The sequence below is a fragment of the Ambystoma mexicanum genome, chromosome 8, assembly GCF_040938575.1.
Source record: "Ambystoma mexicanum isolate Mex_15411 chromosome 8, UKY_AmexF1_1, whole genome shotgun sequence".
NCBI classification, from domain to species: Eukaryota; Metazoa; Chordata; class Amphibia; order Caudata; family Ambystomatidae; genus Ambystoma; species Ambystoma mexicanum.
In genome coordinates this window covers 663670366-663697891 of record NC_090929.1, presented here as the reverse complement: position 1 = coordinate 663697891, position 27526 = coordinate 663670366, and the positions used below count along the sequence as shown (strand labels likewise).

General features: G+C 47.1%; 1 protein-coding gene across 2 annotated transcripts in view; it reads left to right on the top strand.

Annotated features, from left to right (window-relative positions):
* The window catches only part of LOC138472305 (transcription factor HES-5-like), an 89383-nt gene extending 62700 nt beyond the window's left edge, over positions 1-26683 (top strand). The window contains exons 5-6 of one of the 2 annotated variants that reach the window (XM_069610431.1): positions 1556-2811; positions 25980-26683. The gene's annotated coding sequence lies outside the window, so the exon portion shown is untranslated. Of the gene's footprint in view, positions 1-1555; positions 7871-25979 lie in introns of those variants that run through there. The other variant, XM_069610430.1, reaches the window with a different exon arrangement.
* The last annotated feature ends 843 nt before the right edge of the window (positions 26684-27526 follow it).

Below are 27526 nucleotides of genomic sequence, written 5' to 3'. Positions count from 1 at the left end.
TGTAGACCTCCTCAGAGGTGTGGTGGGGCACCAGCTCTATGTGTGTGTGTGCGTGCAGTCCAATGCTACCAATACATGAGGCATGCCTGCAATCACATAGAAGCGGGCCTTGGTGGTATTTACCTGTGCCTAGGTGGTTGGGAGGGCAGTGTGCTGGCCTGCATGGCCAAGGAGGGCCTCCAGCACCTGCACAAGCACTCTGGAGAAGGCAGGCTGTGAAATGCCATGTAGCTGGTTCACAGAGTGCTGGAATGTGCCAGTGCCCAGGAAGTGCAGTACTGACACCAGCTTCAACAGCCGTGACATGGCTGTCCTGGTGCGATCTTGCTCCCAATGTCATTCTGAATCAGGGCCAGGTGGTCATGAATGGTCTCCCTGTCTAGGTGGTACAGGAGGTGTATCTGGCTGTCTGAGGGCCCATGGTGTGGCCCTTGTGCAAGGGATCATGGCACGCCTCCGCCTCACCACCTGCATCGCCTGTATCCCCATGCTCATCCTCCTCCTCTTCCTGTCCCTAGCCTCCTGTCACCACTGCTGTTGCTCCAGCACCATCATCTGCACATCAGCATACAGCGCCTTCAGATCCATGGCAGCGACAATGAGTGGCAGCATGGTTGTGCTGGGAAGTGTTCTTGGGGTGGGTGAGGCCCTTTAGTACTGTTCCTGTGTGGATTGGGTGCACCTATGCCATTATTTCCTCCATCTGGGTCCATTTACCAGCAGTTCTGAGGTGGTCGTGTCTCTGGCATGAATTTACTGGTAATGCCAGCAAATATCAGCCTGTACTACTGGTAAGTGCATGCTCATAATGTGCTGGTATTACCGGCACATGTTTCAGGAATTGCTGGTATTTACATCGCCTGTGTTACCAGCGCCGGTAATTCCAGCAAATGTGTTCTGTGTAGCACATACTATGCTGGTCCCGTAACCGGTATTTACATCGTCTGTGTTACCAGCGCCGGTAATTCCAGCAAATGTGTTCTGTGTAGCACATACTATGCTGGTCCCGTAAAAGTGCCGGCACACAGTATTACAAGCACTTTTAAAGGATACCAGCAAACCTGTAATGAGGGCCATAGTCTTGTTGCAGCAGTGCCCCAGCACCTCTTCACAGGACCATTTCCAAGTGCTTACAGCACTCATTCACTGATGTCTTTGCTCCGTTGATTTTACCTGTTCTGGCCTCTGGCCAATGACCGCACCCTAGCACACTCTTCCAAATATTTAATGTCATTCTCCATTGCCCCTTAACAGAGGATCTCATCACGTTGTCCTCCCTTCCTCCGGTCATGACCATTTCCCTGGTGGAACGATTCATGGGATCACGTCATTTCTCCCCAGGTGCAAGCCCTTCCCTGTGAGGCTAGGGAGATAAACCCACTATGTAACATTCCCCCTAAGGGGGGCAGAAAGCAGGACCTCACAGGGAGTGACTGTTTCGTGATGGAACTCCCTTACTCTCTTTGCCTTGAGACTATATAATCCATAAAGTCTGCTGAGAAACAATCTGACAGCACTACTGTATGCTATTGTAATACTCTTTTCTTTCTTACAGTAAATATTGATACCATCAAGACCAGGATGACTAAAATGGACCTACAGTATCCTCTCAAGTCATCTTCCAGGAGTACTGAGATTGATGGAGTTATACAAACTACTGAATTGGCAACTACAGAAGGTACTGGGAAGTGGTGGTCTCAAGGAGGCATGAAGAATACCCCATGGACACAAACAAAAGACTGGGACACTCTACTGGGGTAGACCCAGTGGATGGAAGTAAAAATAGCGAAAGGACCCAATGAGAGGCAAAGCAGGCCTGAAGCCTGGCAGACCCGGGAAGTTGAAACCTGGGAACAAAAAGCTACGTTAGGGAAGCAAACCTCCAATCAGGAGGACCCCAGCAGCAGATAGCAGGAGTCTTTTTCAGGCTGACCGAGAGCAGGCCTGACTGGAAGTTGGAGACTGACCTCGGCGAGGTGGACCGAGTGGTCCATTAACTGTGCCGATACCATCTCGCCGGGGATCGTGCACAGCCAAAGCACAGTAGTGGGGAGCAGAAAGAGAAACAAAGAAAACATTCCTTGGGAACGCATCAACCCAAAACCCCTGGAAGAACCAGTGATGTGGCTCCAACAAAGAAGAGATAACAGGAGACCTGTTAGGGGATTGGGGAAAGGGTGCTGAAGTTAAAGAAGAGTAATCTCCCTCATCTCAGTAACTGTATTAAGAACTCAAATGTGAAGAAAGCCCCAAAAGAAATCTCCCTCGTCTCAGTAATTGCCTCAAAAGTACCAAAGGTAAAGAAGAAATCAAGAGTAATCTCCTTCATCTCAGTACATGTGCCCGAAGTACCAAACACAAAGAAGATATTGGGAGTATTCTCCCTCAGCTCTGTAATTGTATCAAGAGTATTGAAAAGAAAGAATGCCTCGGGACAAATCTCCCACGTCTCCACAGTTGTGATAGAAGTATCAAGTGTGAAGATTACATCACTGGTGATCTTACTTGGCTCAGTTCTGTCAAAGAGACTGAAAGAGAAGAACATATCACGAGTCTTCTCCTTCAACACTAACATCAAAAGAGACATTTAGGTTAGAGAGTGACACATATCCTTTGTCAGAGTGTTAGAAGAGATCAAAGACACAACAGGAGCATTCCCCCATGTTTTCACCAACAAAGGAGTGCAAAGAAAGAAGAGAAATAACTGCATGGTTGAAACAACAGGAGTGTTTGACCTTAAAACAAACCCTAAGAGAAGTCTGGAAAGAAGTGAAAAGGTTGATCAAAACTGTTGCAGGAATTTATCCAAAGGTAAGCCAAAGGCTAACCAACTGAACCAGGAGAAGGGAGTCATTCTCCTGATTCTTTCACCTAAAGTGTTGAATCAGAAACTAAGGGAAACGTTACACAGAAGCTGCCCAAGTCGACCATGAGGAGATAGCAGTTGTGGAACTGTATCAGGGGTCCCCCAGGGCTAATAATAAAGAGGTTAGCAGTAGTCCAAAAAGGAGCACACTCCGGGCAAGGAGTAAAACTGTTTATTATAGCTGGGCGAGCACAAATCACACAGCAAAGTGGAACAGAACTGATTGATGAGAGCTGACGCGCTGGCTCACAGCGAACAATAGTTTAATCCAGTTAAAACAATGTTTGCTTAGTTAGATATAGTTGCAGTTCAAGCTTCGCATCATCTTGGTTCCCAAGACACTAACTGGGTGGATGGACTACGTCATACCCCTATGCAAGGCATACATTAGCTGGACATGATTGGAGCAAACAGATCTACCCCCTTTCAGCCCATCTTCTCCCGTGTGGCCACATTGCTTCCTGCGCTATCCTACAAACAGTTTGCAATTAGTAAAGACATAATTGTGCTGACCTCTGGATCTTTATTTAACTGCCATTGGTCAGCACCAGAAAGGAAGGAACACGAGACACCCTGAGCTAGTGGGAAGGGAGATATTCACACGGCACTTGCAAGATATTAACTTCGCAAACACTATTGTAGACACTCTGAGGGCTTGTTACTTACCGGGAAAAACCAAAACCTACCATCTGATTGGCTCTTCTTGGAGCGTCCCTTCATTCTGCATCCTTGTTCCCATACCCGCCGTCCAAGGCGTGATTTGACACCGCCTTGGTGCCATGCGAGTGCCTTCTGTGTTAGGTCAATTTCCACAGCTCCCACAAGTAGAGACGAGCAGCCTGGAGTCAGCTTCTCTCCTCCTTCAGCTGCAGTGCACGGGCCATGTGCTTGAAGTTGTTCTGTGATGTGAAGCCCCCCTGTGGTACACCTGTGAAGAGAGTTTACCTGCAGTTTGGCCATCCTCGCCTTTACGTGGCAGAGTCCCCTGTGCCCATACAGGGGTTTGTACAGAGTGTCCCCTTTTGTTTCCCTCCATGCATGGTCTTTGGACCTTACTACAGTTCCCTGGGGTCCCCATGTTTTTTAGGGTGTCCCAACATGTCACCGTTATTCCCACAATTAGTAAGTGCACCCCCCTTTCTGGTGCTGAATCAGCACCTTCATTACTTTTCCCCTTCGATCAATCTTTCGACCGACACTTCCTTCCCCCATCAGTACCCCTTTGTTCCATGGTCATCCATAGAGATGTTACTCTGTCCAAATCCCCTCCTTCTTTCTTGTACCCTTCCAGTGTGTCTCCTACTATTAAACAATCCCACCTATCTGGGGAGCATGCTACCTAAAAAGCATCATAGTCTTCTGCAAAAACTACACGCACACCATCCTCCCTGGGTGTCTCTCTTTCTAATCTGCTCTCTTAATTACCAATTGTATTAGCGGACATTATATATCGTACTTTTGCAATATTTACATTGTCTGATGACCCACGAGCCAACACAGAAGGCGACAAGAATCACAAGTATAGGGACAATTATTTCGAGCATAGCAGCCAGCCACTCCGGTACCCAAGCAAATAATGAATCCAGCCAGCTGTCTGAGGCAGGATTATAGATTCCTTTCACCAACCTTTCATGTAGTGCATGTATTTCCTTGTCAGCCTGTGAGAGATCAATTGGCGGCATCAGTGGCGTGAATTTATGCTGTGCAACAGCTGCTTCCAATCTTGTGGCAGACCCCGCCCTCCATGGCAGTCATTAGGCAACAACTAATCTGTTCTGTAGGGCCACCAAATGCAGGACGCGAAGATCTTCTCACACGCCATGAAGTCCTTTCTTGGTTGCATTTGCCAGATGTAGAACCTCGTAGCGGGTGATCTGCAGCCATTTAGCATTGACAGCTGATTGCACCCCTGGAAGTAGGAGAGACGTGAAGAAAACTGATGCTTTATCGAAGAGTCACAAGTGCTGTGGGATTGTGCCCACACTCTGAGTTGATTCGGCAGATATATAATTACTGCTACTTTTCTTTCTCATCACTTTCCCTCGCTTGTCTCTCACCTCTGCCTGCCTTTTTTCTTTTTCTTCTGCCATGGTGTAGAGACCGATGTAGGGTTGTGGAGGGTCTCTAGTTCACATACCTCTGCCTAGTCGGGTGGCAGCTGGGCATAAGCTTTGGAACAGACAGGCCCACCAAAACCCATCACCACCGCGGTCCCTTTCTGCAGCTCCGGGATGATCATCGTCCTCTCGCAGCCAGCGTTCATCCCCAGTGCGGTCATCCCTGTCGCTCTGAAACATAAAGAATGCTGTGTAAGTGGCTTTATATCTACTGGATAGTGTTTCTCATTTATCCAAGTTAGGGCATGTACATTCATTTCCCATATTCCCCTGCATTCTTCATTTATTTTCTTCACCACCGTCTCTTCATATCACACCAGCCCTTCTGTGTGACACTGCATTATTCCCCATTCCCACTTTCCATTATGAAACACCAAACCGCCTATTCACATTAGGGGTCTGGTGTGGCACCACGGAATATCGTGCCCTGTTGAGGTCTTACAATATATTCTCTTATGGGCAGTAGCTAATTGCTCCCCCCTTTGTGCCCCTTCTATTTCATTGCCTCGTTCCTGGCCATGCTTTCCAGTTGTATGTAATTATCTGCATATACCTCCTCCCTTTTGTTTATCCATTGTACTTCCACTTTGTGCGACTGTAAAAGGCCCCGAGTTCTACATACAGACAAGTGCATCAGACATTACCCTGTTTCTGCTGCTACGTTTTGCGGAAAGTCTCTTGGCATCCCTGTAATGTGCGGGATTAGTGAGTACACATAGCAAATGCCATTGGTGTTCTCTCGCCCCACCTTTTTCATTTCATCGTACCACACGGTTTCAGATGCCGTTTCTGCCCCCTCCCCAATGAAATCATCGAACTTCTCAGTGCTCAATATACTGCTCTTAGTACAGGTCCCTTTTTCACTGTTGGCGAGCACGCCTCTACATTTTTTGTATTTACCAGAAGAGAAAGAAAAGAGAAACAAGAAAGAGACAAAACAATCCTAACTCTATATTTTTCACATTGTATTTATGCCTTCTCCCAGTCCCCCCACTTGTATCTTTCTCACCTCCTTCTGTCTCTGTGGGTTTTGTGTAAACTCTGTTAGCTGTGAAAAAAGTCAATAATAATTCTGTTATACTTTCCATCAAGTTGCCTTTCACACTTCTGGGGTACTGTTGTTGAACTTGCAGAAGCCAGAGGCATGGATCCATGTCCTTCTTTCTTTTATCTGCACAGTTGTGGATGTTGAGAACACAACTTGGTAAGGGCCAGCGAACCTTGGCTCTTGCCATCTCTGTATAATGTTACAGAGGAGTACTCTGTCCCCCGGGTACAGAAGCTGTGCATGTGGAAACTGTTAGTTTCTGTGTGCACTAGTCCCTTCTTCAACGTTGGTCGGCCGACTTGTTGAGCATTGATCCTGGTGGGAGATGTATTTTATGGCACTTGTCATTTCAGTTAAGTACATTTGTAGCTCTTACCCAAACACCTGTGCTGTGTTATGTGCATCCGAAATTCAACATGCAGTCAGAGTAGGTGCATGCATTCGCCTGCCAGTTACAATTACGTGCAGAGTCAAGTGATTATCAGCACCAGGTGAGTTGTGCTGAGAGACCTCTATTCAATGTCTAAATTACCTGCCTCAGTACAGAAGCTGCCTACAATGGGTGCAACTAGAGACATTGGGGGTGAGAATAATTGGTTGCATTATGATGCATCTTTATGGCAAAATGCTTGTTTGCAAATAGAGAACAGGCCCTTGTGCTGGAAGAGTTGGATAGGTAAGGGCATACTCAGGGTCCGTGATGTGTGGCACAATGGAGACATGATCTCCTTTGAACAGCTGAGAGCATCTTTTGGTATTGGAACTAGAGAAAGAAATCGTTATGAGGCCTTAAAGGTACTGTTGACTGAAAGGATAGGGATGTTAGATGGGAGCATGAATGAGAGGCCTGCTTTGTGTGAACCTCTCCGTTCTGCATCGTATGGGGTTTCAACTTATCTGAAATTAATGCCGGCAGAAGAGGTTGATGTGAGAGCATGGGACAAGCTTCGTCAAACCTGGGCGGATGATCTTGGTGTGGATATCTCGGTTCGGGAATGGTTGTATTTACTTCATGTAGGTGTGCAGGCAAAGATGGATTTGCAGCTGCGTTATATTAGGCAAGGGTCCTCTTTAGACTTTATTGGACTCCGTCCAAGATGACCAGATTGGGACTTTTGGACACCGATTCATGTTGGGGTTGTGGATGTGATGAGGGATCTTTGATACATATGTTGTGGACGTGCCGGAGAGTTTCCGACTTCTGGACTGGGGTATTGGATAGACTGGACCTTGTATTGGAAGAGAAACTTCCTCACTCTTTCCTATCAATCATTTTATTATCCAACAGGGGTAGAGGAGACAGAGCTAGGGACTGTGCAGAATGGATTATTAGAGGGTTGGTTTTGGCAATGAAACAAATTGTACGGGTCTGGAAGTCAAGGAAGAAACCGGGTGTGGAAGGGTGGTTATCAGATATGCAGGTCTTGTCGAACTTTGATAAAGTTATGCTCCTTCGACAAGGTAGAGAAGGGCGTTATTCTCGGCTTTGGGGATCTTTTAATGACTTATATGGGTAATGGTCGGGTTCTAACCCTTGGTGGATAATCCCTCACATGGGTTGGAGATGCTGTCTGGTGATGGGGAGCTGTTTGTTGTGTGTTTTTTGTTTCTTGTTGTTTTGTCTTATTGTTTGAGTGTCAGGGTTCTTTGTTCAAATTGTAATTGTTATTTGCAAAATTCATTGATATTCAGGTGTTCTGTATTATTTTGTTTATCTCTGAGGTTCTGATAGGCATTGCAATTTGAACATGATGCGATGTACGGAAGATTTCTATTCTGTTATTTGTTAAAAATTTTAAATAAAGTGATAAAAAAAAAGAGCCAATGGGAGGCAATGAAGCTAGTTTTGCACAATGTTTTTGTTAGCTTGGCTAAGCGTTCTTTAAGAAAGCCATTTAATCTCTCAACAATTACATTTGCTTGTGGCCGGTACACTGTGCACATTCTGTGTTTTATTCCAAAGAGGTGTGTTATTTCCTTGAAGAGGTCATTGGCAAAATGCTGCCCATTATCAGACCTTACCTCATCGCATACAACCCCATCTTGAAAACACCTCTCTTACTAGGAATTATGCAGCTGACTTAGTGTCATTTTGAGCACAGGGCCCTGCCTCAAGCCAACGTAAAGACGGACAAACCACAACTAGCATATACATGTAAGAGGCACATCTCTCTTGCATATCAACATAGTCAATATGCAAGTGCCGGAAGGGCCCTTCTGGTCAAAGCAATATTCCATTAACAGTCTTGAAAGAATGTCCCAACAAAAACTGCTGACACACCTGTTGCGCATTTACCTAGACTCCCAACCCCGAACAACATCATTTTCCCGCAGTGCCTGGCTGGATCCATACCCTGCGGTGCTGTTGGCAGTTGCCTTGGCGACTGGCCGACGCTGCTTTACGTCGGCGACCGGCACGTCCACAAAGTAGATTGGAGTTGTCACGTGATCACTGTGTCCTCACGTGACACGGTTACGTCGCAAGCCGGACATGTTAGAACCAGGCTATGAAAACTGCCAGCAAACAGCTTACAGTACTTATCAGCTGTTCTGGCATTTTGGCTCACTTCGTTGTCCGTGATTCCTGTTTTGCATCTTGGGCCTTGGCTTTTTACTTTATGGATTTCCCCTTTGGAATGCCTTGTGGATTACCCTTGGTGACATTGGTTCTTTTGGGCTTTTTTGGCTACTGGACTTTGGATTGTATTTCCTGGATCTCTTTTGGATTACCCTTCTGCTTTGGTGACCCAGAACTTTCTTGGAACGTTTTTGACCTATATTGACCTAAAACTTTCCTGGAACTTTTTTTTAAGCTGGGTTTTTCTGAAACTGAACATACGGCTCTCCATCCATCAGGCTTATTCCATCAAACTTGAATTACACCCTTGTGTCGGCAGGCTACATGACTCTACTCCATCTTCATAAACCTGTGTATGCCATTTCAGCTATGTCATTTGTTATATGGGTAGATTGACTGAGGTAAGACAGTATTAATGAATTGATTGTGCTTTACTTTACTGTTCCCTCTACAGCTGCAGAGGACCTAGCAGAGCCAATCCCGTTATACCATTGGCCTCATTGGTTGGCTATAGGGTGGTTTTAGTCTCCCTGGCTGACACAGGTGGCGAAAGGTTTGAGGTTAAACTGGGACATCCAGCCGTGACAACAACACACAATTTCCCATAAATGTAGCCACTCGCTTGTGTACATTCAGTGCATACCATCCTACACTTATTTCTGCTGCCATTTCTTCTCTTGATACATGGGCAGGAAAGTGCAGCTGTTCTAATGCTGCACCTAACAGTTTTTTGGGCATTACAGTTTTCCCCGTGCTATTTTGTCTCCATACCAAATCTGTGCATGACAGGGAACACCCTCTTTGTATCCATACATCCTTTTCCTCCTGCAGGACCTCTCCTTGCAGCTCTATAATCTGGACAATCAGTTTTGTATTAGAGTTTTCCCCATTTTCTTCCTCTTGTCCCTTCTTGCCCTCTGCCGCCATTATTTGTATTCTCCCTTTCCTACCCAGATGTAGCCTCATACTTCCCTTAGTTAGGTGGGCCACTTCTTTGGCTGCTCTGTCGGCCTTTTCGTTCACTACAGATATTCGGTCGTGCTCACCTGTAGGGGCAGCACACTTTATTATGGCCACCTCCACTGGCAATTTCAGTGCCTCAATCAGTTGCCTAAGCAACTCAGCATGCTGTACTGGGGACCCGTCACTTCTCCTGAATCACCTTCTCTCCCATCGCTCTAATCACAAATGTATTGTAGATGTTACATAAGCTGAATCTGAGAATATGTTAGCTGCATGCCCTTCCGTCATGTTTAATGCACCAGTCATGGCCACTAACTCTGCTGCCTGCATTTAATAATGCGATGGTAATCTCTGCTGGGATGCCATTACATATTCCCTGTCCTTGTAGCACACTATCGCAGCTCCAGTATGTCTCCCTTCTGTAATGAAGATCATGTCTGCCCATTCTATTTCTTCTTCTTCTACCTATATATTCCCTTCCAGTCTGTCCATGTGTGCTGCACAGTCATGTGCGTATTCCCCTTCTTCTGCAGGTTCTGCAATGAATATCACTGAGTTTACCACACAACACCTCATTACCTCAATTGCTGGGTTGGTTAGTATAACCTCATACCCTGAAGCCCTTTGTGTCATCAGTGTGCTCTTTCATTTTTCTAAAATGGCAAATAACGAATGCTCCATGTACAGTAGTATGGGGCAACCAATGATAATTGTTGCTGCCTTTTCTATTGCAAACGCTGAAGCTACACGCGCTTGTTCACAGGGGAAGTGTCCCTGCATAACTGGGTCTAGAATACCACTATAATAAGTCAGTGGTTTGTGTCCCTGTGGCTTCTTCTGCATGAGGACCGCCATCATCACTGAGCCATCTGAGTGGCAGAACAAGTAAAACCTCTCTTTTTAGTTCGCATAGAATTTATTGGGAAGGTGGGCTCCTGTATAGTGAGCCCACAGAGTCCACTGAAGGGGACCATAGGAGGTTGTAGGTCCCCCTTCAAGGGAGACCCTTCCTCCTGCAGTTGGTGCATGAGGTCCCCCTTGCAGGTCATCTTGGGGTCAAGAAGACAATGGAGAGGTTATTCGTGCATATCTACTGGCCCAAAATGGGTGTCCAGAAAGAAAGCCATTGCAGGATTTGGGTCACTTGCCAGATATCTCGGAAAAGTGGTGCAACAATTCAGGCTCTATTGGTACCACTCCCTGTGGTGGGTGTACCATTTGAGAGGGTAGGGATTGACATTGTTGGTCCCCTTGACCCTTCAACATGCTCTGGCAGCAGGTTTATTGTGGTGTTAGTTGACCATGCCACCGGGTATCCTAAATCCATCCCACTCAAGACAGTAACTGCCAGATCAGTTGCTAAAGCATTACTTGGCAGTTTCACCAGGGTTGGCTTCCCTAAAGAGGTTGTGTCTGACAGAGGCAGCAACGTTATGTCTAAGTACATGCAAGATATGTGGAAGGAGTGTGGGGTCTCCTGTAAGCTTTCTTCAACGTATCGCTCACAAATGACTTAGTTGAGAGATTCAATAGAACTCTCAAAACTCTCAAAAGCATGATTGGGGCTCTTGAGGAGCCCCAGAGAAGAAGGTGGGATCTCCTCCTACCATGCTTACTCTTTGTCTACAGAGAGGTCCCTCAAGAAGGGGTTGGTTACAGTCCCTTTGAACCTCTCTTTGGTCACCATATCCAGGGACCACTGGCTATAGTCAAGGAAGGATGGGAGCTCCCCACTCCTCCTGTCACTACAAATGTGGTGGACTGAGTTTGAGAAAGAGGATGGCCTTACTGATGACTCAGGCCAGTGACAAGGTGAAGGCTGGAAAGGAGTTGGTCAAACATTGGTATGACCATAAAGATTAACTTGTACATTTTCCCCCAGGCCAAGAAGTCCTACTCATGCATCCTATCAGGCTTAGGGCCCTACAGGATAAATGGTCATGCACTTACAAAGTTGCGGAGCAACTAGGTGAGGTGAACTATTTAGTGGACCATGGGAGGCCTGGTCAAGCCCCTAAAGTGTTCCATGTGAATAAACTGAAGGCATTTATCCCTAGCGTTGAAATGGCTACTCTGCTTCTGGCATCAGACAGAGAAGAAGGGGAACCTGAACCCCTCCATGATCTATTCCAAGGCAGTCCTTCAGGTGGCTCCATTGAAGGTGTCAAATTGACTCCTCAACTGTCTCCTCAGCACCAAGGCGAGGAGAGGACTTTGCTGAGGCAATTCTACCCCTTGTTCTCACTTACTCCAGGCTTGACACCTTGGTGCAAACATGAAATTGTGTTACGCTCACCTGACTCCCACGGAGGCGCTGGCCAGGATCGTGCTGCTGTGACCTCTTCTAAGGTGTTGCGCGGGGCTCAGAAGATGGACTGGACCGGACTCCCAACTCCTGCTTGTCCGGCCTGCAAAAGTATCCTTCTGTAGGCGAGAATAAGGGATTAACTGTCTGTGGGGAATGCTACCAGCCTCCCCCTTTCCCCTCTCACCCTCCTCGAAACCCTTCTGTGCTTCCCGTGGCGTCTCACCTTAGGGTCTTGAAGGGCGAGCTCTCCTTCCTGCTTCTGATGCAGGGGCGCGTTGGTATCCAGTTACTTCACTGGATTCTTGGTTTTATGAGAACCAAACTTGCTTGGCTTCCAGGTAAGTTCCTTGAAAGGTTACCCTTTTGTCCTTGCATCAATATGCTAATGTCAATGTCTTTTTCCCCATAGGGGCCGGGGTACGGAATGCCGGGGAAAAGGCACCGACCCGAGATGCGAGGTGCAATCCCTGTAGAAATCAGGTAGTCTTGATGAGCGTTTTTGGGTAATGTCTTTTCATTCGCTCATTGACGCTAATGTCTTTTTCCCCATAGGGGCCGGGGTCCGGAAACGCCTGGATGCGGCGCGGACCCGAAATGAAGAGGGAATGACCCAACAGGTAAGTCTTAACATGGAGGTTTAGGTTTCCTCATTCCCTTCTCTCTCTCACCTTTGCTCTTGTCTTTTTCTCCCTAGGCGTGGAAGCGTGGCTGCGAATCCGGGTGATCGCTGCTGAACATGGAGGCGCCCTGTGAAGGTGAGTGGAATGCGGCGCTGCGGCGGTCGATGCGATGTGCTTTTAAATTAAGTGTCTTCCTTTGCAGGATCGTCGGCGAGCTGACTCCGGAATGTGGATCTTGCAGGTAAAGTCTTTTCCTTCTCCTATTCTCTCTTTCTCTTCCTTTGTAGGTGATCAGGATGCTGGCAGGCGTGGCAGAAGTCCGAATGCAGGAGCAAACACGGTGAGCGTCCAGCTGCAAGATGCAGAACAACGCGAAGCATGTGCTGCTCTTCGGGTGTGGTTTAAATAGCCTGTAAAGTAGTTCCAGGTATGTATCCTTCCACTCAGGTATGTATTCTTCCTCAGACCACACCCGAGTGATAAAGTAGTCCAAAAGATAAAGTAGTCCCATTCAGTCCTCAAGAGGGCCTGGATGTAGCAGCATGGTCTGCTTCAGGTAAGTGCACATTAAAACACTTACACACATGTCTTGCTTTATGAGCCTGGCGCCTAAGGCGCCAGGACTGGGGTCCAGAATGAGCCTGGCGCCAAAGGCGCCAGGACTGCGTCCAAAAGGCCCCAACTTGGGCCCGCTGAGACGTCCTTGGGGAAAATGATGTCTGCCTCTGGGGTTGCTGGGCTGGGCCTGGCTCCTTGGAGGTAGGCATCATGACAAATTGATAGTGTGCCTACCAAAAGTAGGAGCTACAGGGATGTCAGATAAAGTGAGATCCCACATCAAGTCTGAGGTCAATACAATGTTGGATCTAGGGGTGATTGAACCCTCCAGTAGTACATGGTCCAATCCTGTGGTTCTGGTGTCAAAGGCAGGTACCTCTGAGTTTGGGTTCTGTGTGGATTACAGGCCTCTGAATGCTGTCACCAAGACAGATGCGCACACCCTACCAAGAACAGACGAATTGGTAGACAAGATGGGTGCTTCCAAGTATGATAGCACTTTTGATCTCACTGCAGGGTATTGGCAAATTTCCCTAGCAGAGGATGCAAGGAGAAGACTGAATTCTTTAATCCAGAAGGGTTTTACTAGTTCAGGTTAATGCCATTTGGATTAATGAATGCACCTACCACCTTCCAAAGGCTGGACAACCATGTTTTGAATGTGTTGGATGAATTCTGCATTGCATATCTGGATGATATAGCAGTCTTCAGTCCCACTTAGGAAAAACAGGTGAGACACCTAGAGAAAGTGTTGCAGGCTCTTCAGAACGCCCACCTGACAATAAAGGCAAGCAATAGTCAAATTGGTCAGAGTTCAGTAGTCTACCTTGGACATTAGGTTGGTGGAGGTAGAATTTAACCTCTTCCCAGTAAGGTAAAAGCAGTACAAGACCTACTGCCAAAACCCAAACCCAGGTGAGAGCTTTCCTGGGCCTCACTGGGCATTACCAGAACTTCATAGCAGACTATGAAACCATAGCTGCCCCCTAACTACCCTCACTACTCCAAGAAAACCCAAAATCATCACTTGGACTAAGGAGTATGAGAACACCTTCCAAGGCTTAAAAGACTCCCTGTGCCAGGCCCCTGTTCTCAGGTCCCCTGAATATCAGAAATCTTTTATTGTGCAGACAGATGCCTCTGACACTGGGATAGGTGCAGTTCTATCACAGCTAGATGAGAAAGGCAGGGAACAGCCTATTGGTTTCATCAGTCGCCAGCCTAAGGGCAGAGTGCTCAGGTGGTCCACAGTGGAAAAGGAATGTTTTTCCATAGTGTGGGCACTTAGTAAACTGAAGCCCTACCTCTATGGAACCCACTTCACTGTGCAGACTGACCATAGGCCCTTAAAGTGGCTGATGAACATGAAGTCAGGTGGTCTATTAGCCTGCAAGGTTTTGACTTCACCATTGAACACAGGCCAGATACCCAACACAGCAATGCTGATGGGTTGTCCGGAACTGGTGAACCGACCTGTACATGAGACTCATCCAGAGGTGGATTAGTTCCCCCTGTCCTTAGTCTGGGAGTGGTGAGTGTTAGGAAAGATTTGTCTGAATGTAACTTTCCCTCCATTTATGGACCCCCCAAACTTGTTGCTTTTTGTTACAGTGTCCTGACCTGACTTTGGCCTTCAGCTGCACTCCACTGGGCGTTCGCTCATTGTTATGGGGAAACTGACACGTCCTTTAGGCTGTCAGTACTGGGAAATTTTGTTTCTCTTAGTCTTTCGACTTTGTTGCCACTTCTGGTAATATTGTATCATTGCGCAAATTACATTACTGTACCAAGCAATGGGGTCCTGGTGTTTTCAGGCCCTAGTCATCCCTTATGGATGTTGTGGCAAATGTAGTGGGCAAAGGAACAAATTGGTGGCAGCAGAAGCTTTTCTTTGTATAACTTTTTACCAAGCCATACCGCACTTACCGTGTTTGGCTCATGAATGTGGCTAGTGTTTGTCATGCCCCAAGGCCTTTTGTCTGTTCCTATGGCCATTTTGTCCTTTGGCCAGCCCCTGACCTTCATGACCCAGCACTTCCTTATTTGGGCATGCATTTGCCTGTGAAAGCTGCCTCTTTCATGGGCTCTTGCAGGTCACGTGTGTGGGTACCCAGGAAGTGGGCTGGGACTGTATGGTCCCAATCCATACTCCTGGTGCCAGGATGACTGGTGTGCATGAGAGCATGAAGACCCCAGTGATCCCTGATTGGACCACTGCTGGTGCTCATGAGTGGGGCAGATCTTCTCATTGGCTGACCGGGTGCAAGCACCCACCAGACTTTTAGATATGAGGGGTCATGAATGCAGACCAGCAGATCAGCAACAAGTTTGAACCGACCTCGGAACGGAGCCAAGTATCCGGAAGAGCCGAGCAGAACCAAAGACTATCCTGAGACACGCTGAAGAAGGTAGGCACCCTAAGCCTCCTGTTGTCCTGGTGGAGACCTGCTTTGCACTCAAGCTCAGAAAACTTGTGAAGGTGCTTTGAACATTTAGAGTGGTGGGGCTAATCACTCTCGATGCCTCCTGGTTGCCCTACAATAGAGCTTGTTCAGAAGTGTCCCTGGGCCATCCAGTGGACTGTCCAGCTCAAACATTGGCCACCGAGCAGGCACTCGCCGTGTCGAGCTTTTACTTGAAACCTTGGGGAATCCTAACGTCCACTGCAAAGCACCCTTCCACCGAATTTAGCTGTCCCAGCTGCTTTGGGCCATGAGAGAGAAGGCAGCATCAGATTGCGAGAGTTGGGTGCCGCCGTGTCACTGTGCTACAGTGACGGTCGCGGAAGGTGGTTTCCCCAAGTTCCTTCTTGTGCCCAGGCTGCATCAGTGTTTTCTATGTTCAACACCCACATCGGGAGTTACAGCTCCTATTGCAAACCAGACCTGTACCTGCACCCGCAGCGCCTGCGCACTTTGAAGCTGAAAGGAGGGTGGGATATCGAACCTCTGAATGCCCCTTTCAGACCTGTGAAGTGTGGACCAAAACCAAGCTAAGCACGGTAAATCCAAAACCAAGCTAAAGGCGGTAAGTACTACAGTCACTTACCGGTGGCCCCTTGTTCATCCATATCGCTTTTACGCACAGGGGATCTCTAGTTATCCTTCCTTTGGCTTGGGTGGCTTCTGCTTCCGAAAATTGGGAATAGCTTTGCTCATCGCTGTAGATTCCCTCCTGACTGTTGGAACCTGGTTTCACCCTTCAGATTTCTGTCCCTAACTTTTCCAGCTTCTTAAAAGGGTGCTTTGTGACTTTTACGCACGGCCAAGTGCTTTTATGCGCAAATCGAACATTGAGCACAAGGCTCCATTTATCGTAGGGTTGGACTTATAAAGTTAGGGTTTCCACTTCTGAAGTTCATCTATGCTCTAAAAGTTATTTGCCCTTTCCATTGCAGGTATTGGTGGAGTTATTAACTTTATCGCATTGACTCCAGTGATTGTATATATTTTACATTGTGTGTTGCTTGTGTGGGATTTTGCTATTGCTTTTTATTATTAATTTGTGTTGATGTTTGGGCCTAATATATGGAATACTTTTGGTATACTTCTGTCTAATGGTAATTATTGGTGTTTCACTGTGTGTGCTCATGGAAGATTCCTAATCACACTCACTCTTCCTGGGATGTAGCCTTGACTGCTCTCCAAGCAACCATGATTTAGTCTGGCTATCTTCCCAGAAGTTTCCCGCTTCACTAACAAGTGTGGCCTCCTAAACAGCTGTCCATCAGGCCAGAGTTTAGACATCCATTCGAACACTCTGCACCGCCATCCTTCGTCTGCCTCTTGATCCTCCTCTGCTCCACCTGACCTCCCCTGAACACCCCTTTCCCTGTCTGATTCATGCTAGGTTTGCATACCTCCGACTTCCCTTCTCCACCTTATTCTCCCATCCCCATTTGTCCCAGTGGGCACCTGTTGATGTTGGCCAATGTACCTTTGTGGTTTGCCCCACCATTGTACCACAGGAGATTTGAAATGCTCAGTAGCCATGCTGCCGTCTAACGCATGGGGTATTGGCAAATTTCCTTAATGCAGTCTCTTCATAGAGGGTCCTCTGGTTTCTGCTGCCAACGTGGAAATGAAGTGAGTGTGGAGTTGAAGGAGAGTTGCTTCAATGGACTTCCTTAATGTTTATTTTTCATTGTTGAAGCCTGTGGTGTTTTTCAATAGAGCAGTGTGAGCCTCCTGTTACATGGCCTTCTGGGACAGGTAGTCCTGTAACAATAAAAACATAATCCTGTCCACAATGGGGTACAGAAGGACTTGGCTGATAAAACACAATACCTGCTACATGTAGTATGGCACAAGCAGGAGGCAGAGCCTAGTCCTGCCCTCGAAACTCCTCACCTGGCCTCTGGGGCAGGACTGGCTCTGGTGAAAACTCTGGTAGGCTTCTTGCCCCAAGCTGAGAGGATCCCTAGGCCCTGTCCCCGTCACAGAGGGCATTCCGGATCACTGAACAGTTCCATACACGGAAGGTAATTGCTAGATTACTTGTATAGTCCTTAGAGAGATTTATTGCCCCGGCCTCATGGGTAATTTCATGGTGAATATAATGTCCTTTCTATGTTATATTTAGAGCAAGAGGACTGTGTTGCTCAAGGTGTGTTGTACATTTCTTTGATTATAATTATAACTACTCTTTTATACCTCACTTAATACCAGTGATTTTTTTCTAAGCGCAGAATTCGAACCTCTGTTGCGCTGCATTGTCTTGCTTCCAAGACAAACACATTGCCCCTGAGCTATCCCCTCATTAATTGTTGAGAGTCCAGATGTGAACAGTGTTTGAGGAACAATGCAATTCCATTTCACTAGCTCACGAGTGGTGTACCCCAGTTACAGATGTAATTACATTCCATGTTCTCCCTTTCTCCATTGCTTGTGCATTTTCAAATAATGAACTCTATGTTTGAAGCAGGCAAGGTGTTTTCTATCAGTGTAATTCCACTCAACAAGCTTTGAGTGGGGCCTGTGGTGAACCAGAAGAAAGGCTCGGAACAATGACTGACATGTTTGTAAGGACCTTTATTCAAAGTAAAAGAGAACTTCTAACTTACCCTATTTCTATGAGGAAAGTTCCCTACCTAGCAACTAAAACTAATGGTGCTCGTCAAAGAAAAAAGTCATTGGTCCAAAATCTTATCCAACTAATCTAGCCCTACCGCTTGGGAAAACTGAACTAAAAAGAGAGGCCGGAGCAATGACCTCTATCTTCAGCTTCTGCCTGGCACAATCACATAGATGTTCATTAATATATAAAAATAAAACAAGTTCACAGCTTCCTTGCAGACTTTGCTTGCCCAAATAAAAGTTCCTCCTTATGGTTGCCTCTTTCTCTGGAAACCAAGGGTTTTTTCTCAAGACCTCTGCGGGTTTGTTTTTTACACAGTTCTCATTATAACAGTCTCAGGGCTCTTGGACTCCCAAGGTCCTATGGCGTTCTGACAGACTTGCTGTCTCTCAATTCACGTAATTCACACTTTAGGATTTCTCAGGCTCCCACTGCCTCTTCGGCGTTCCAAACCTTGATACAAAATGTTTGTATTTCTTTCACTCTGCTTCACATCGGTTTTTTTCACAGTCCCGTAACCTTTCTTGTTCTAATGCACATGGGGTGCTTGCCCACTTGGGATTCTCAGGTTCCTGTAACCTCGTTTGCTTTCTGAACCTGGATTCAAAGTGTTCCTATCTCTTTTGTTCTGATTCTTTTTGCCCGATTGCCTGCTCGGGTATCTCAGGCTCTTGTAACCTAGTTGGCTCTTCTAGCCTGGATTCAAAGTATTTGTACCTCTCATTGGTAGTCTCTCCATGGGAGCGTTAGCCCTCTGGTTGCTGCTGGTCTCTGCAGCCAACATCCTTTGGGTATAGAGCTCGGGGATCCAGACTTTCCCCAGCGAGCTGCTCTCTGCATCGGTCACCGGACTGAGAGCCCACCAATTGCTCCACCAGAGGAAACTGGTGCTTATACATTTCCGCCTCTTCCCCCGACGCTCCGAGAAAACGCCAGCCTCTCATTGTCAGGCTAGTGTTGGGCTCCTTCTCCATGCTGCAGCGGCTACGTGGCCCAGCGTGGCTCTGCCCCTTCAGTGTCTCCTCCATAGGGCTCGCATCTGTGTAGAGATCACACACACCCCTATGTAGGAGTTTCCTTCTTTCCATTAATTGTTCCTTTCCTGTGTAAGTATGTCATCACGAACAACAAAGGTGTGTCCTTCTTCCGTGTCTTTGGTGCCGAGATGACATACAGCATTATCTGATGCCAACGGGAAGGAAGGGCTGCCACGGCTTGGTGCAGTCAAAAAAGGAATAAAATTAGGTTGTACAAGTACCATGAAGACGGACAATGTATCCCAATCTGTGAAGTCCTTATCAGACTGACCTTGTCCTCAAGAGGGGAGTCAGTCCCACTGAGATCCCACTTACTCAAACCCCTAGGGAGGGTCTTGCAGAACGGGCTCACCTCCCTATCCTCAAAGGGGGGTGGCTCCCCTCTGAGAAGGGACACATTGTTCAGATTCGTCACAGGCATCAGTTACAAGTGCTATTCCTCTTCATTTTTTTTGTTCCATTGCTTCACATAGTTCCTACGAGAATTCAATGTGTGATGTAGACCAAGTGTGAATAGTGTTTGTTGAAAAATGAATTCCATTCCACTAGCTCCGAGTGGTTTCCTCATTTACAGGTGTAATTAATGTTTTCTCTAATTTGATTGCACGAGCTTACAATGGTGTCTCAATTACAAGTTCAATTCTTCCACTCGACGTTTCACTAGGCTTGAGGGTGGACACCCGGTACGAGTGTTCTTTTCAAATGCAATGCCATTACATTTTATGTCCTCAAGCTTGGCGGTGCTTTCTGGTTAAAAGTGCAACTGTGGGGGGGCGCTGTTGAGCGTGAACAAGATGGCTGCTTGACCGTGCGGCTCTGCAGCTCGTAATTCCAACACGGCAGGGAATGCATTCTTGCTATGCATGCACCGACACAGGAACGGCTTGGAATGAACCCATAAGGACGCAGTTCCCTCACAGCCGACTTGTAGACCTGCTCGTGAGCTCCAACGCAGCTGATGGCTGCTACTGCCTTGCGCGGCCTGTACTGGGCTCGCTGTAAAATGCCCGATACATGTTGCCTGCCGGGACCTGTGTGCTGACTGTGGTGCCTGAAGGGCTGGGCCGTGGGTGGCGCCGCGAGGCTCCGTCAGATATCACCCATTGCCGCTGGGTCCCTCCACATGACAACACATGTTCATCTGCCCGGTCCCTGTGGAGGTTGCTGGCCCTGAGCCCGGAGCGTATTCTCCAGAGGCGCTATGGGACAGAATTGGCAGCGCTTACCTGCCTCGGATTGTTGCTGGCACTGGCGTGCCTTTGTACTGCTGTCACCTGGACCGCAACTTTGAGACCAGCTGCACTCCCGCTCTGATCCAAGTGGGCCAAAAAAGATGGGGGCACTGGCCGACGAGGTACGGCGCTACTGGGGTCCCCAACTACTCCTGTAACCGGCCAGTGGATAGCAGAGTCACTGTGCCGGTGCCAACACGACTTGTGCCCTGGCGCTTGGGCCCCGCTGGCGTGGTTTCCCCCTGCTTCTGGGGTAAAAAAGGAGCAGCTCCATCTCCAGTCCCTTGGCCGGGCTCACATAAGGCCCAGGAACAATACGAACTGCCCTACGGAGCCGCCTACACTACAGGACCGCAGAGCCTTCAGGCACCCTTGTTGGAACCCCGACTGACTTCAATCCCTCTTCCCGCCCCCTCCTCTGGCGGCGGCGGGGGGTCATAAACCTGCCCTGCCAGCCCCCTCATCATCTGGGGTCCCTGCTACTGGTGGCACACTGTGAGGCATCAGCTGATGCACCGTAGTGCTGAGGGCGGTGCAGTCAGAATCCCTAGATTGGCAGCACCCATTCCTTAATAGTCCATGAACTGGCCCAACCGTGTTGGGCTAAACCGGATGCAAGACCGCCTGTCCAGTAAAGCACTGACAAGTTTAACTTCACCGGCTGTGATGTGTTGATGAGTGCCTCTGTGCTAGATAGTGATCCAGTGGTGGTGACTTGAGGATGTTTGCCTGGCTGACGTGGATTTGACTCGGTCCTAGTTGGGCTGCCTCCTTATTCACGCGGTTGCCCAATTTAAACATATGTGAACACCCAACTGCTGATCCCTGGAACGCACCGATTACCGGGGGCCGGAGGGGCTGGCTGACTGGTCACCCTAATTGCCAGATGACAGGTGTGCCCCTTATTGACTTGCTTCATTCCTAGCAGCTGGGCACACAGAGTTCACACCTGCCCCCTAACCCCGGCTTGAAGAGTCCACCACTCCCTGCCCCCCAGACCCACATTTTGAGTGTTGCCGATCCCCTGATGGTTTATCATACTGGCTAGCAGCATCCTAACCTCAGGCACGCACTTCTGCATATCACAGGACCTGTAAATCCCTCTGTACTCATTACTGACCGGTCCCAGGTGCTGCGGACGAGTCGCAACCGACCCCTTGAGCAAGGTCACCATAGGCTGTATAGCTGGCTGCCGCTGCGTCGCATACTGATCCAGCCACTACCACCTCCAGTCCACAGACCTGCCAATCCTTTACCTGGCACATGTCTTGTCAAATCCATCTCCCCTCTGGTGCCAACGGTACAACAATGACCAAAGGAGGGGGCAAAAAGCAAAGCTCCATAAATAGGTTTGCCAAAACTACCCCCAGAGAGTCGGTGGATGCAGGCAATGCTGCGAGCCCCTCCTCCCCTAGCAATGTTGAGCCCACAGAGCTGCAGAGGATGATGGACTACATGTAGGAGGGGTTTACAACTCAAAATACTAACCTGGATGACATGAGTGGCACAATAAGCACCATAAAGGCCTGCATGGAGAAAATGGACACTCGAGTCACTGAGGTCGAGACCAGTCAGGGTAGCAGAGGACGATATTAATGCACTCAGAACCGACTTCACCGTGCTCACCAAGCAAGTGTAAATTGTTAGTGAGAAAAACAAGGACTTGGGAGTCCAGATCATGGCGTGATAATATATGCATTATTGGGGTCCCTGAGGACACCACCGCTGGTTCCATGGACGATTTCGTCAAGCACACCCTCCTTTCCTTACTGGAGGGTGCCAAGCTATCACCCCACTTCGCTATAAACCGTGCCCACTGCTCACCGACCACGAAACCTAAACCTGGGGCTCCTCCCCGCACAATCATCACCAGAGTCTTGAACTACCATGACAGAGACGCACTGATGCAGGCTGCCAAGGCCATGGGGGAGCTATTGCTGGGATCAAATAAAATGAATTTTTATCCCGACTTGTCCATTGCAGTGCAACAGGAGCAGAATTCCTTCCTGGCAGTGAAAAAGAGGCTCCGCGACCTTCTGGTCAACTATGCCATGATGTACCCTGCCAGACTCCAAGTGGAGCACTCTGAGAAGGTTTACTTTTTCACAATCACCAAAGAAGCTATGAAGTTCCGTGACCAACACTTCCCTGGGTGAACTTGTTTGTCCTACCATTAAGTATTTGGTTGTTTCTTTTGGCCGCTGTTAAGACACTGAGGCAGAACCGAAAATAGCACTCTTGTAATGGGCCCACAGGGGACACTATTCCTTTCTTCTGTACTGGTGCAGCTCATTTAATGTAATGCCTCTTATACTTGCCATAGTGTACACTGCTACGTTGTGAAATGGGCTGCTTGATGCAAACAGCTCCCCCATGCTAAGTTGCAATTTTTATGGTTATCTATGTTATCAGGTTTTCACCCCCCTGATTGGAAAGAGTTTGCAGGGGGGTAAGGAGGAATGGTTTACGGAAAATGCTTGACACGTGACGGGGTTGTCAGATGGCTACAATCCTTCATAGTAGGCTCCACAGGGTGCTACTTGTGGGGTCGACTAGAGTCCATGGCTTTTTATTCACTGGGATTAGATGGCAGCTGACACACTTGGGTGCATAAATTGGAATATTAGGGAGCTGGGCAATTATACTAAGATGCGGAAGCTGCAACTGTATGCAGACCAGCACAAAGCCTGCATCCATTTGTTTTGCAAGAAACACACTCGCAAGTGACAGGATGCAAAAGATTTCCTAAGTATTGGGGCACACGGCACTATTATACGCAATACTCGCCCCAAAGCTATGGGGTTATGATCTTGATTCACAAATCACAGTATGTACCAGAAACCACACAAGTGGACCCCTGGCGTCGGTGTGCTGATGCATGCCATACTGGCGGGACTGGAGGTTGTACTCTCAATATATACGGGCCAAACACTGACAAACCCGAGTTCTACACACAGATAGCAGACATGCTAGCACTATACCCCCTATTTCCAGTCCTGTGGGGTGTGGACTTTAATACCATTGTGGACCTCAACCTGGACAGGTCTCGGAACAGGGCCTGCCAGCTATCTAGAGCCGCTCGAACTATCCTGGATAGACAGGTCGGACTTAGTGTGGTGGATGCCTGGAGACTATTACCCTCAATCCCAGGGATACACATTTTACTCAACAGTGCATGATTCGCACTCTAGAATTGACCGGTGGCTGATATCTGGGACTCTAATAAACCACATACCGGATGCAGGCATACTCCCTAGGACATACTCGGATCACTCCCCAATTACTCTGACCCTAACCTGGGATGAACTGTCCATTCCCCTTGCCGGGAAGGTGTCTCTCCTCAAGATGATAATATTATAGCTAATACTGTACCGCTTCTTGAATGTCCCTCTATGGCCCGGGGCAGCGCTGTTCGCCGAGCTTAGATCCGCAATGACAGTTTCCTATGGCTTTCTACCCCTGACTTCGATTTGACTGTCCTTGTTGCCTTGTCGAGCAATTAAGGTTTTTCTTAAGTACAACTGTGTCAATTCCAATCTGCTTTGCAGACTTGTTAGTTATAGTACCTCTCCAGCAACTTTGTCAACTGCAATCCAAGTTAACTGCCATTTCACTTTTTTATCAAACCACCCCATCTAATGATTTGTGCCTTGTGTAGAGCTACCAATGTCTACATGGCCCTATGTACTTGCATGCAATAATGGGGGGCTAGGTCACCAAGCTGTTTCTTTCTTCCCTGTTCCACAAATGAGTGTCAATCTACCAGTGGTGTGCTGTGGTGTGGTGGTGGGTGTTGAAGAGCCCTTCGGCACCTGGTAGATGGATTTGTGATGGTTGGGTGATTCTTCCCATAACGCGTAGAGAAACACACAAGGATTGAACACATTACTTAATATTGAGTTTTTGTAAATTAATCATATATGGTGATTGTTAGAAATCTATTATGATAATTAGTCTACCTGTGATCAGAAAATAAGAAGCCTTTGTTTTGAGAATAAAATGATTCAGTTTACGCTATAAACTTAATGTTATTACAAATGAAGAGGAGTGTTATATGACCAAACTGTGAGATTTCATTTTGAAGTATGAATGTTATTAATGAACACGATTTGCAAATAATTCAATATTTGATTGTGTATACAAAACAAATTGGGTGTGCAGGGGACGGGAGAGTCCCACAAGAGTGTGGACTTCTGCTGGTTTTACATTTGTTAGTACAACCCAGTGTCAAGGTTGGTTTTCTCCCCGGCACTCCACTACCTATCTGAAGAAAAAACAAATCATCCAAAAGTAAAGGTGTGCTCTAGGCCAAGTAGAAAATCGGTTCTTCCCATAACTCATCCCGAACCAGCAACTTGTGACCCGACAACTAAAAATAAGCAACTTGTGAATATCACATGAGGCCTCAGAGTTATTTGTGAACGAGACCTCGACAATAACCTATAAAACAGGGTGGCTCAATTGGTGCACTTGCTGGTTCAGCAACTAAGGGAATTTTCACAACAAATTGGGTGGTATTACATAAGTGAGTAATGGGAGCCCATTAAGGGCAAAATGTTAGTTTGGACTTCTGATCTGGAGTTGTTTGTCAACTAGTGGAGTTGCTAAATATGAAAGAGAGGGGTGTGTGATGTGGCATACTTTTCAGCTCGCATGCTTTTGGTGGGTGTCACCCGCTTTGGAGTCAGTACACAAGCGTGTGCACACACACAGACACAGCAAGCTCCACAGATTTCAATGGGCTCTCACCCACTCAAAACAAAATTATCTGATTTCACCTGCCAACACACAAAACTTAGGCAAGACACCTGTTTTTATTTGTCTCTTTGGTTTAAAATAAACCTTTGACAAAACAAATGAATACATGTTTATACAATTTATAACAAAATAGGCGTAATAAATACCACCAAATGCATACCTGTACACACCTTATAATTTTACATAAATTCATAAAAATAATCTTCACATTAAGGATATTTAATTTCGAGAACTCCTATTAAAACCTTAAAGTAGCCAAAATTAAGGACATTTGTTTCCTGGAACAGATACAGTGCCATTGGCTCTATCTGGTTATAATGTTATCCTCAGATAAAACTAAAAAGGCCTTAAATACCATATGAGTAAATTTCAACAAGACAGGATATTCAATTAAGAGTTGTTTAAGTGTTTACATATGAGCAATATGTTTACAAAAGCCCCCTGCCCTCCATCTGTAAATGTGCTTAAGCAAGTCATTTCTGATCCGAATTAACATCCATGTTCTTCAGATAAATACATACACAAACTACAAAAACAGCACAACTCAAAGGTTTGAGTACGGTGAAGCATTGATTTTAGGGGAGCTGCAATCAACATTCTTACACGATGTTGCAAGTGTTCGAAATGTGTGGAATGGTGAAACAGAAGTTGGAGAGCAGGAGTCAAGGAGAAAGCTGTCCTATGGCCGTTGATATGAGGCGTTAATCAAGGAGGTTTAAACATGTACACTGCATCCTAGATACTTAGCATAATGTAGGCAACTACATATCTCATTTTTGTTAGGGACACCACTTATTAAAAGTTTTTTTTTGTTTCAGGTGGAGGCAACCTTTTGGGGATTTGTAAGGCAATGGTAAGCAATTGTTTTCATTTTCAAACGAAGGCAGCTCTACAGACACATTCCTTATTCCATCCAGGAGCATCTAGATGGGGCAGACGCATACACTGCAGTGGGGCCCTGTTGTCTTCTAGGGAACACAGACTATGCCAAGCCAGAGAAAACTTGGCAAACGTCAAAGAGTCAGCAGCCTCGGAAGTGAACATGCCCCTGTGCTGCTCCATAAAGAAGCATCAGTTCATTTAAAAAATGCCCCGACTACTCTGCGAGTGCGAAATTTAGACGGCAACTGCAGCAGGATGATGTTTGTCTGTTGGAGGCCCAATTTCTTGATTCATTGCTGAAGCATTGGTACATTAGCAGTGATGAGAAACATTAGCACTAAGTGAGGCACCTTACTTCATATCGATCTGCTGGCTCTCTATGTCAGGTTCAGTCCTGATTTTTAGACTAATAATGTGTGCATTTAACTTTTTATACAGTGACATTAATCCGGATAAAGTACCAATTCTGCCCTAGATTTTTGTATGCAGAGTTTGGCATTGCACAAATTATATATATACACACACATTATTACACGGCCCGCGGTAGCGGCGTGTAGTCATGGTCAAGTTGCTCATCTCATAGGAAGACCACTTTTTGGCCGGCTTATAACTTCGATCCCCCTGGACGTATTTGCATTAAACTTTGTAAAAAAAAAGCATATGGGCCTCTCTGAATTGTTTTTGGTAAGTTGGGTGAGGTTTCACAGAGGTGGGGGGCAAAGTTATAGGAGGGGTCCCAAATGTTGTTATTTTCCCATAGACTGAATGGAGAAAAACTTTGCACAGGACTACAGACCAAACGGCTGGACGGATTTTCACCAAATATGCAGCAGGAGCGGCGACTTGGTCCCGCAAATCCGTCCAGTACTTTCTTTAAAAACAGTTCAAATGTATGCCACTAAAAATAGTGATATCTGGCTCCGCTCCGAGGTCCCATTTCCCTGTTCGCTCTGCGGTCCAAAGTCTCTTTGGCCTGGAGTGTGGCGTGATGTTGGCGGATTGGACGCTCCCGCTGGTTGGCTGGAGGGAAGCATGCTGTGCGTCACAATTTTGGGTTACGCCACCATGTTTTATCTGTGGACAGTGCAGTGCCGAAAGGGCATGGCAAACATACTTTACACCATGTGGAGGTGGGAAGAAGGGATCGAAAGGGTGGGGGAGTGAGAAGTGGTTCATCTGATATATCTCTTTAGGTGGAAGAAGACGGTGGTGTGCCTGCAGTAGCCGTTCAGCCGTGCATACTGCGCCAATTCGCGGGTACCTCCAGAGGCAAGTACCTGGTGTGGAGAATGCAGGCAGCCTTCGTTACGGCATTATAGCTCGTGCGGCGACCTCTTCAGATGGTGACTTGTCAATTGCAGAAGGTGAGTGCATTGCACATGACATGAATATTTCAACATAGCGTGTACTGTGGTGTGTTGCGTGTGGTAAGTCTGTAACCTCTTACATGCATGGCTGGAGGCCTTGCACTGACAAATTTGTG